The sequence below is a fragment of the Varanus komodoensis genome, unplaced genomic scaffold (assembly GCF_004798865.1).
Source record: "Varanus komodoensis strain SLA01 unplaced genomic scaffold, ASM479886v1 scaffold8, whole genome shotgun sequence".
Lineage (NCBI taxonomy): Eukaryota > Metazoa > Chordata > Lepidosauria > Squamata > Varanidae > Varanus > Varanus komodoensis.
The window spans coordinates 17,127,600-17,136,943 of NW_025336481.1; positions in this window are offsets into that span (position 1 = coordinate 17,127,600).

Below are 9,344 nucleotides of genomic sequence, written 5' to 3' on the forward strand. Positions count from 1 at the left end.
CCTAATATCATTCACAGAGGGTTCCCGGAGAAGGGCATCCGTTGCTGATCTCAAGGGGCAGGAGGGCATATATGGGCGCAAACGTTCCTTTAGATATTCAGGTCCCAAGCCATTTAGGGCTTTATAGGTCATAACCAACACCTTGAATTGGGCCCGGACTTCAATCGGGAGCCAGTGGAGCTCACGGAGAATTGGGGATATATGAGAACGACGCCCAGTCCCCGTCAGCAGCCTGGCAGCTCTATTCTGCACCAATTGAAGTATCCGGACCGTCTTCAAGGGTAGCCCCACGTAGAGCGCATTACAGGAATCTAATCGGGAAGTCACCAACGCGTGTGTCACTGTTGCCAGGCAGTTGTTCTCCAGGAAGGGACGCAGCTGATGTATCAGCTGAAGCCGAAGCAAGGCGCTCCTCGCACTGCCGTCACCTGAGCTTCTAGAGACAGCTCAGGGTCGAGCAGCACTCCTAAGCTGCGAACACTGTCCCTCAGAAGGAGTGCAACCCCATTTAGGACAAGGCCCAAGTGCCCCATACTGAGGCCCAAGCCACCCACCAACAGGACCTCCGTCTTGTCTGGATTGAGCTTCAGTTTATTGGCCCTCATCCAGCCCATTACCTTGGCCAGGCACCAGTTCAGCACAGCCACTGCCTCACCTGGACTGGTGGAAAACGAGAGGTAGAGCTGGGTACCATCAGCGTACTGATGATTCCGCAGCCCACACCTCCTGATGACCTCTCCCAGTGGTTTCATGTAGATGTTAAATAGCAAAGGGGACAAAATGGACCCCTGCGGAACTCCATGGCATAACTGCCATGGCGCAGAGCCATAGTCCCCCAGCACCACCTTCTGAAATCAGCCATTGAGATAGGAGCGGAACTACTGCCACGCGGTGCCTCCAACTCCCAATCCCACTAGCCTATTCAGAAGGATACCATGGTCGATGGTATCGAAAGCCGCTGAGAGGTCCAGGAGAATTAACAGGGATGCATTCCCCCTGTCTTTCTCCCTGCACAGGTCATCGTACAGGGTGACCAAGGCAGATTCAGTGCCATACCCAGGTCTGAAGCCAGACTGAAATGGGTCCAGATAATCAGTTTCATCCAAGAGTGCTTGGAGTTGTCCCGCCACCACCCACTCTAGCACCTTGCCCAGGAACGGGATGTTGGCTACCGGTCTATAATTGGTGGCCACCTCTGGATCCAGGGATGCCTTCTTTAGGACTGGCCGGACTACTGCCTCCTTTAAAGGGGCAGGTACCCAGCCATCTCTTAAAGAGGCGTTGACCACCTGCAGGATCCAGGTCCCAATCCCGTCCTTGGCTTTCTTAAGTAGCCAAGATGGGCATGGGTCTAGTAAGCAAGTAGTAGGATGTACTTGTCCAAGCACCTTGTCCACATCATCAGGCCGCAACAACTGAAATTCATCCATTAATTGTGGACTCGACAGCGTCGATGGCGGCTCCCCAGTAGAATCTGATTCAATAGCAGAGTCAAGCTCGTGGCAAATCTGAGCGATTTTCTCCCTGAAATGCTTGGCAGAGTCATCACAGCGGGCCTTCGAGGGTGGCACAAGATCTTTCTTCGGGCTCAGATGTATCAGCCCTTGCACCACCCAAAAAAGCTCCGCCGGACGGAATTGTGAGGAGGCAATGGAAACGGAGAAGAATTTCTTCTTCGCCATCCTCATCACCACAGCATAGGCCCGATAATGGGCTCTTAAGTGTGTTTGGTCAGAATCACCCCGTGATCTCCTCCACCTACGCTCTAGACGTCTCCCAACCTGCTTCATCGCCTGTAATTCAGGTGTATACCAAGGAGATGAACGGGCTCTGCCAGGTGGGAGAGGACGCTTGGGAGCGATCGTGTCAATAGCCCTGGTCATCTCCTCATTCCACAGTTCAACCAGGGCATCGACAGGATCACCAGCCTTGTCAACCGGAAAATCCCCCAGAGCTTCCAGGGTATATCATCCTTGACACAAGCAGGATTATTTCATCCTGCATATCCTTAAATCTGAAGTGTGCCTTGACTGGATCCAGGCCCCTAAGGATTGTTACTTGGGGAGCCTTGGCTGATGCCTCCCTTTCTGCAACCACCAGGGACTGCACAGCTCCCCACCACAACCACCATCACTGTGCTGTGAAATTTCCCACTAGTGTCCAGCAGCGTGGCACCCAACATGCAGCATGAAGGCATGTTTCAAAAAGAAATCACAGTGTTTTCCCTGCTTGCACCAAGCTCCTGAATTCCAGCAGCAAATCTGGTGGTGTGACAGAAGGGAGGGGGGCATGATATGCATGCTGTTACCAAGCTGTAGTCACTGGAGTTGTGCAACGATGTGCACCAGCTGCTCTTCGTCCACAATAGCACTCTGTGCTCCAGAACTGTTGGCTTGAGGGTCTCCTGTGTGGGTGTAGCACTTTCCCTTTCCCGGTGTTGATGTTGTCTTTTCATTGATGCCAATGTATAAAATGGCATTGGGAGGTAGAAGGTGTTGCGGGAGAGGTCCCAGGTGCTGTGAGGAGTTCCAAAAGGTGTGGTGCTATTAGTCCTGTCAGAGTTTACACACCGGTATAAGGAACCAGGGAAACTTTTTAGGCAGGTATACAAGTGGTGTACCTCGTAATTCTGGGATGCTCTGGTAAATTGGATATGTCTAAGGATCAGAGGTGGAAGGAAGGAAGGGTAAAATGTTATAATAATAATAATAATAATAATAATAATAATAAATAAAAGTAATGGCTTATTACAGAGGGTGATTATATTCAGAGCCTCAGCTGAATGTTCTGAATATTGGGAGGGCTCAGGCACTTCCAGGATTCCAGCCCCTAATGTCTGGGAAGGCCCTGATGCACACAGCTTTTCCTCTGTGTCATGTTTTTTGGCTAAAGTAGCAGGCTTGGGGAAAGGAAGCGAAGCATCCAGCAAGCAAAGAAGTGGCTCTTGTGCTTGTGACTTGGCAGTGTGCTCTGAGCCTGAGCTGGTCTTGCCCTGCTGCATTGCTGAAGCTGGTGCCAAGCATAAAGCGTGATACTCTGTCTCTATTAGCAAACAAACAGTGTGTGATTAGAAGGATCCAATGCACAGAACCAACCATCCATTTGTATTCTTTCTCACACACAAGCACAGAAGGGCGACTGCCCAATTAAATGGATAAAAATGCTGGAGATGATCCGGCTGAGTGGGAGAGATGATCTGTGCCTCACTCCTGCCTTGCTGCTTTCACTGACACAGTCAGTAGTTCAACACCATTTCTCCCTGTCTCTCAGGGTTCTTTTTTATTATTCCTTTTACTTCCCTCTGTCTGACTTTTCATTGTTCCCCTCTGCCTCAAGTCCATCTCTTTGAATGTCACTGTTTTCTTCTTCAGCTCTTCTTCCCACCTTTTGTTAGTAACAATTGTATAGGGTCCCACAGTTGTGTTTGCATACAGGAGCCCATTTGATTTGACTTTCCAATTTCTTGGAAACAAGGCTGGCCCAAGATGCTTTGGCTCAGGCAGCAAAGGAAGTGCTCACCCACAGTTCCATGTCCAGAAGCTGATTGGATTGGCAAGGGGAGAGCAGCTTCCGCCACATCGGAGTGTACGAAACTAGCTTAGGATTGCATAGCTCTGCTCTCCGATATCTTGCTGCTGCTCCCTTCCCCAAAAATTTGCCACCTGAAACAGCTGTGTCACTTTGCCTAAAGGTGGGGTTTGCCATGCTTTGAAAAGGGCTGGAGCAGGAGCAATGGCATTGTCCTCACTTTTGTTGTCACCCCTTCTTTGTTTTGGTTCTTTCACCACTAAATAGAATGTTTTTGCCCGTGGAATTCAGATTAACACATGCTGGGGAGCAAGTATCTAGCTAGGAGTCGTTTTGCACACACATGCTCAGATGCATCGGTGGGCACTGGAAGGGCATGACTGAGTCTTTTCTCTGTCCTTTTTCTGTTTTTGCCAGCAGAGGGCCCAAACCAAGTGCCTGAGAGATTCAACTATTGTGATATGTTATTGCTGCAAGGAAGTGGGAGAAATGGCAGGGTCTCTCTGAACAGCTAGCCCAGGGTGTCTAGATCTGAATGAAGGGCTGAGGAGGAGAAGCTGGATTTGTAGGAATGAAGACCCTATTGGTGTTGTCATTGTCATCATCATCCCACTGGATTTATATCTTGCCTTTTTCCTTTGATGAGGAGCCCAGGTGGCTTGCATAGTTCTTCTCTATCCTCACAATGACAACCCTGTGAGGTCAGTTAGGTGAAAGCAAGTGGCTGTTGCAAAGCCACCCAGTGGGACATTTGGAGGCTAGAACCCAGATCTCTCCAGTCCCTGGTCCAACACTCTAAATGTCATACTGTGCTAGACGTATCTCAGGAGTCTTTTAAGGCTATGTGTCTTCAAACAGCATTTCCAATAATGTATGAATCATGGGAGCCACTGGGATATGGCCTTCATCAAGGGTAGGCATCACTGGGCATCTGCAAAGGGTCTTTACCCCAGCAGGGGCCCAACGAAAACCCCTAGAGTTTTTCACTCTAGCAACCTGCTTGGTCACCTGGTTCTCATTCCAGCCCGGAGAATGGTGGTGGTGAGAAGAAGCAGAAGCAGGTGCCACTGCTTCTTTGCTGATTGGTTCTCTCTCTGTCAAGCAAGGACACAAGAAGAGGATATGTAGCAAGAGTAGCAGGTGACAATTGAGGTGAAGCAGTAGACCGGGCCTTGGAGAGGATGAAAATGGGCATGCCAGGGAGCAGAGAAGGTGAGGGTTGGTGGCTTATGCCAGTTCCTAGTGGAGCTCTGGCTGACCTCCTCCCTCCCTCCCTCCCTCCCTGGTATTTGATCTAGACAGTTGAAAATGGCTGTCTAGTCTAAATCCGTGGAATGAGGCAGCAGCATTCGTCACTGCTACATCCATGCACTTGGATGTACATAAGCTTCCAAGTTCTGAGGCTTAAATGCATTTAAGGCAGAGGGCACCAATTTGCACCCTAAAAGTGCAATCCTATGCAAAAACTAAAAGCCCTAAAAACTCACAGGATGCTTTTTATTTTTCTCTCTCTAAATGTGCATGGAATTATACCCTAAAATTCAAAACCATGTGCAGGCCTTGCAAGTCTACACACGTAGATATTTAATAACAGATTTGAACAGCCATTTCTGAACTATACTGATATGTACTTTAGTCCTTCTGATTTAACCCCAGCTCAGTGCAAGATCCTGCGAATGGTTCTGCACTTAGTTTTGCCCAGGGTGTGCAGAAGGAGTTTTCCTAAGCCACTTAGCTGTACAAGAATGTGTGGGTTCCCTACCTCTTGGCACTTGTAGGCTTTCTGCATAAAGAGGGAAATTGAAAAGCTTCATAGAATCTTAGTATCTTCGGAAACTGTGGGAAAGCATAAGCTTAGCTCCTTGTGTGTTTTTTTCACACTTACCTTGAAGGCATGCCAAGGCCTAGGTCTAGAAAAGCCCCCCTTCCCTGCCTGTGCTTCAAGTCAACTGTGCTGCCTTCTTTAAATCCCACAAGATTCTGTGCAGAGATTGGCTGTTAATATCATTAACCTTTCTTACTTTTGTTGTTTTTTTGTGCCTCCTTTAGGAAAGCCAGATTTGATTTTGGAGCAGTGTTGGTGGTAGAAAGGTGCTCCTAAGGGCTTCTTTGTAAAAGGCCAAGTCAAAAAATACATTATCACACTCTGTGGCTGAGTTGTCTCTTAGATTATGCATGAAAGTATACAGGAAGGCAAGAGAGGCATATGGAAGGGAAGAGAAGGGAAGCCTCTCCAGGGGAACTTTGCAGGCAGGGATATCCATGAAGTGCCACCCTTTGTGAATGGGGCCGGCTCCTTGACAGCATCCACTCCCCCCAGATTCTGGGCCGTGACTGTCCTTTCTGCTTTGCTAGGCAGGGGGCTTGGATGTGACTGCGCTTGATAAAATGCCAGGGTGCATTAAAGTCCACTCCATCATGGTGCTATTCAATTAATATTTGATTCCAGCAAATGAAGAAGGGCAGGGGGGTTAAATGGGGTCAGCCGTGTCGAATGGGGCAGGGGGAGATATTCCCCAGAAGCCTTCATTGGCAGCACAAGTCTTACTCAAGGGGAATTTCCAGCTGCCTAAGGCCACTCTTCTTCCTTCCCAGCAACCCCCCCTCCAAGTGATCGGTGCTGCTATGGAAACGGCCCTAAATGTTCTGCACGGCTCTTTTACTGATGCAAGTGCAGTGGGGAGCAGGGCAACAGTGGGGTAAGCCACACGCCACCTCACCATAATATCACCCAGAGGGTTATTTGATGTAGCTACTTAAGAAATAAAATAAATTCTGAGACCAAGAAACAGGGACTATAGCATCAGAGCAAAACATGCTGCTCGTGTCTCAGGCTCAAATCCTCCATTTATTCCAGTTCTGAATTTTGCTTCTTGGCCTGTTCCGGAACCATTTAACAGATTCTCAGAAGTACTGAATGCATGCATGCATGAGTAATGCAGGGATGAAAGCAACAGGGGTGAGGGAGTGCTCAAAAGGGGACAGGAAAGTTTGCGGTGTGCCATGATCACACATCGTGGTCTTCCTCACAAAATATTACTTTAAATCCTGACCTTTAGCACACAGGTGGGCGATGTGTGACCCTACATGTTTCTAAACATTCCTTCCCAAGGGTGAGATATTGGATGCTTCCAGACAAGACTTTCATGACACCATCATCCCACTTTTTTGAGGAATTTTATCAGTCCAGACTTCATCCTCTTCCACTTCTAACACTCCTGTGATTTCTCCCTGCATGCCTTGTTTAAGACAAAATCAACCCCTTCTTTCCTGCTGCCATGCAGCCCTATTTCTGTGATGAGTTCTACAGGTGGTGCCAGGGAGCTGGGTGCAGACCCTTGGTCCTTAGAGGTTCCTCACTCACTGTCCAGGCATTTATAGGTCCTAAACAGCATTTTGGGTTGGGCCCAAAGATGGACCCGCAGACATTGCACCTGCTGTCCTCTAGGAGCTGCTCACTCCTTACAACTGTTCAAGGTCAACAGCTTGGCTGAGGCACTCGGAATGGACTAAAGTTTCCAAACAGTCTTTAATGGCAGCCCTGTACAGAACATCTTGCAGTAATCCAAACCTGATGTGTGTTCTCCAGCATTATTAGTTGAGGAAAGCATATCACATGTTTGCAGCAAAGATTTTTCTTTTCCCTATTGTGCCACTTTCACATCTTAGAATTGTTTATGTTTATATCTCTTCTTATCAACCAAATGCCCCAGGCAGCTTGCCGTTGCAAATATTCTAACTCATGCTACTTCAACAGTATAAAATTCAATTTAACAACACAACACAAAACCAATTGCCATAATCAAACCAGCCTAAAGCTTGGGATATATGGGCCTAGAAATACTTTTTGAATGGATTTATACTCCTTTCTAAAAATCTATAGCTTTAAGCTGCATTGCTTTTCTTGGGTAATTTTCCAGAATACCAGGCATGCAACTGGGAGGGTTTTTTGGCATCCCTTTACACAGATGTTATCCTCTTGATGGTTGTCAGTGTAATCTAAGCAAGAGGATTTGTCCTGCTGATTTAAAACCAGGGCGGAGAAGGTACAGCTGGATCTACTAGTGTTTGCCAGGAGATCAGCAAGGACTCAACATTGTTAACAACAGCAATACCAAAATGACTTCCCCCTCTTACAATAAATATGTATTATTGAAATGAAGAAAGCTGGAGGTAACCAGGAATTATTTTTTGTGGGGACAGCTAAGAACTCCATTCAGTTTTGGTGCTCAAAAGAGATTTCTGGGTTCAGAAGTCTTTAATTGTAGTTGCATGTCTTTTTCTCAGGGTCCAGTTAGCAAATTTGGGGGTTCTAGGAAAGGAAAGGAAAGGAAAGGAAAGGAAAGGAAAGGAAAGGAGTAGATCCTGCAAGGTTAAAGTCTGCCCATTCCTGGCCTAATTGCAAAGACTGGATTTACATGGAAAAGGGATTTGTGCCTATTACTATCAGATGCTCCTAGTCATGTGCTTTCTTGCTAAATCAGAACTGCAAAAAGTATACACAATGAAAATGAACTTTGATGTCTCTACAGAGAGTAGAGTATGGGAAACAAACAAGCTGAAGTTGAGCTCATAGAATACAAGGACAATTACAATCTTATAGGAATAACTGAAACTTGGTGGGATGACTCACATGACTGGAACTCTACAATTGATAGATACAATATGTTCGAGAAAAATATAAAGGACAAGAGAGGTGGAGTTGTACTTTATGTAAGAGACACATATATCTGCACAGAAATATAAAAAGAGGAACTCAGTAGCCCTGTTGAAAGCATCTGGTTTAATTTAAGGGGAGCAAAAAATACGAAAAACATTGATGTCTATTACTGACCACCCAGTCAAAAAGAGGACAAGGCTGCAACCTTTGAAAAGCAACTTGCCAGCATTTCCAAGAAGAATGAGGACTTCACTTTCTCTGATATATGCTGGGAGACAAGACTTTCATGACATGTGTTGCTGACAACTCCCTCCAGCAGAAGGTAGAGGAAGGAAAGAGATCAGCTATCCTCCTTTTAATACTAACAAGAATGACCTAGTGGCCAAAATAGTAGCCACAGGAACTCTAGGGGAAAGTGACCATGTGATACTTGAATTCTCAATTATAAAGGAGACAAAGGTTAACTGCAGTCAAACACATACCCTGGACTTCAAGAAAGCCAAGTTTTCCACTAATCCAGGTGAGGCAGTGGCTGTGCTGAACCGGTGCTTGGCCAAGGTAATGGGCTGGATGAGAGCCAATAAACTGAAGCTCAATCCAGACAAGACGGAGGTCCTGTTGGTTGGCGGATCGGGCTTCGGAGAGGGTGGATTTGACCTGGTCCTGAATGGGGTTGCACTCCCTCTTAGGGACAAGGCCCGCAGCTTAGGAGTACTCCTCGACGCGGAGCTTTCATTGGAAGCTCAGGTGACAGCGGTGGCGAGGAGCGCTTTCCTTCAGCTTTGGCTGATTAATCAGCTGCGCCCCTACCTGGAGTACGACTGCCTGGCGACGGTGACACACGCGCTGGTGACTTCCCGCCTTGACTTCTGTAATGCGCTTTACGTGGGGCTTCCCTTGAAGACGGTCCGGATACTTCAATTGGTTCAAAATAGAGCTGCCAGGGTGCTGACGGGGACGGGGCGTTATGTTCACATGACTCCAGTCCTCCGTCAGCTTCACTGGCTTCCCATTGAAGTCCGGGCCCAATTCAAGATGTTGGTTATGACCTATAAAGCCCTAAACGGCTTGGGTCCTGGTTACCTGAAGGAGCGCTTACATCCATATATGCCCGACCGCCCCTTGAGATCTGCGGGAGAGGCCCTTCTCCGGGAAC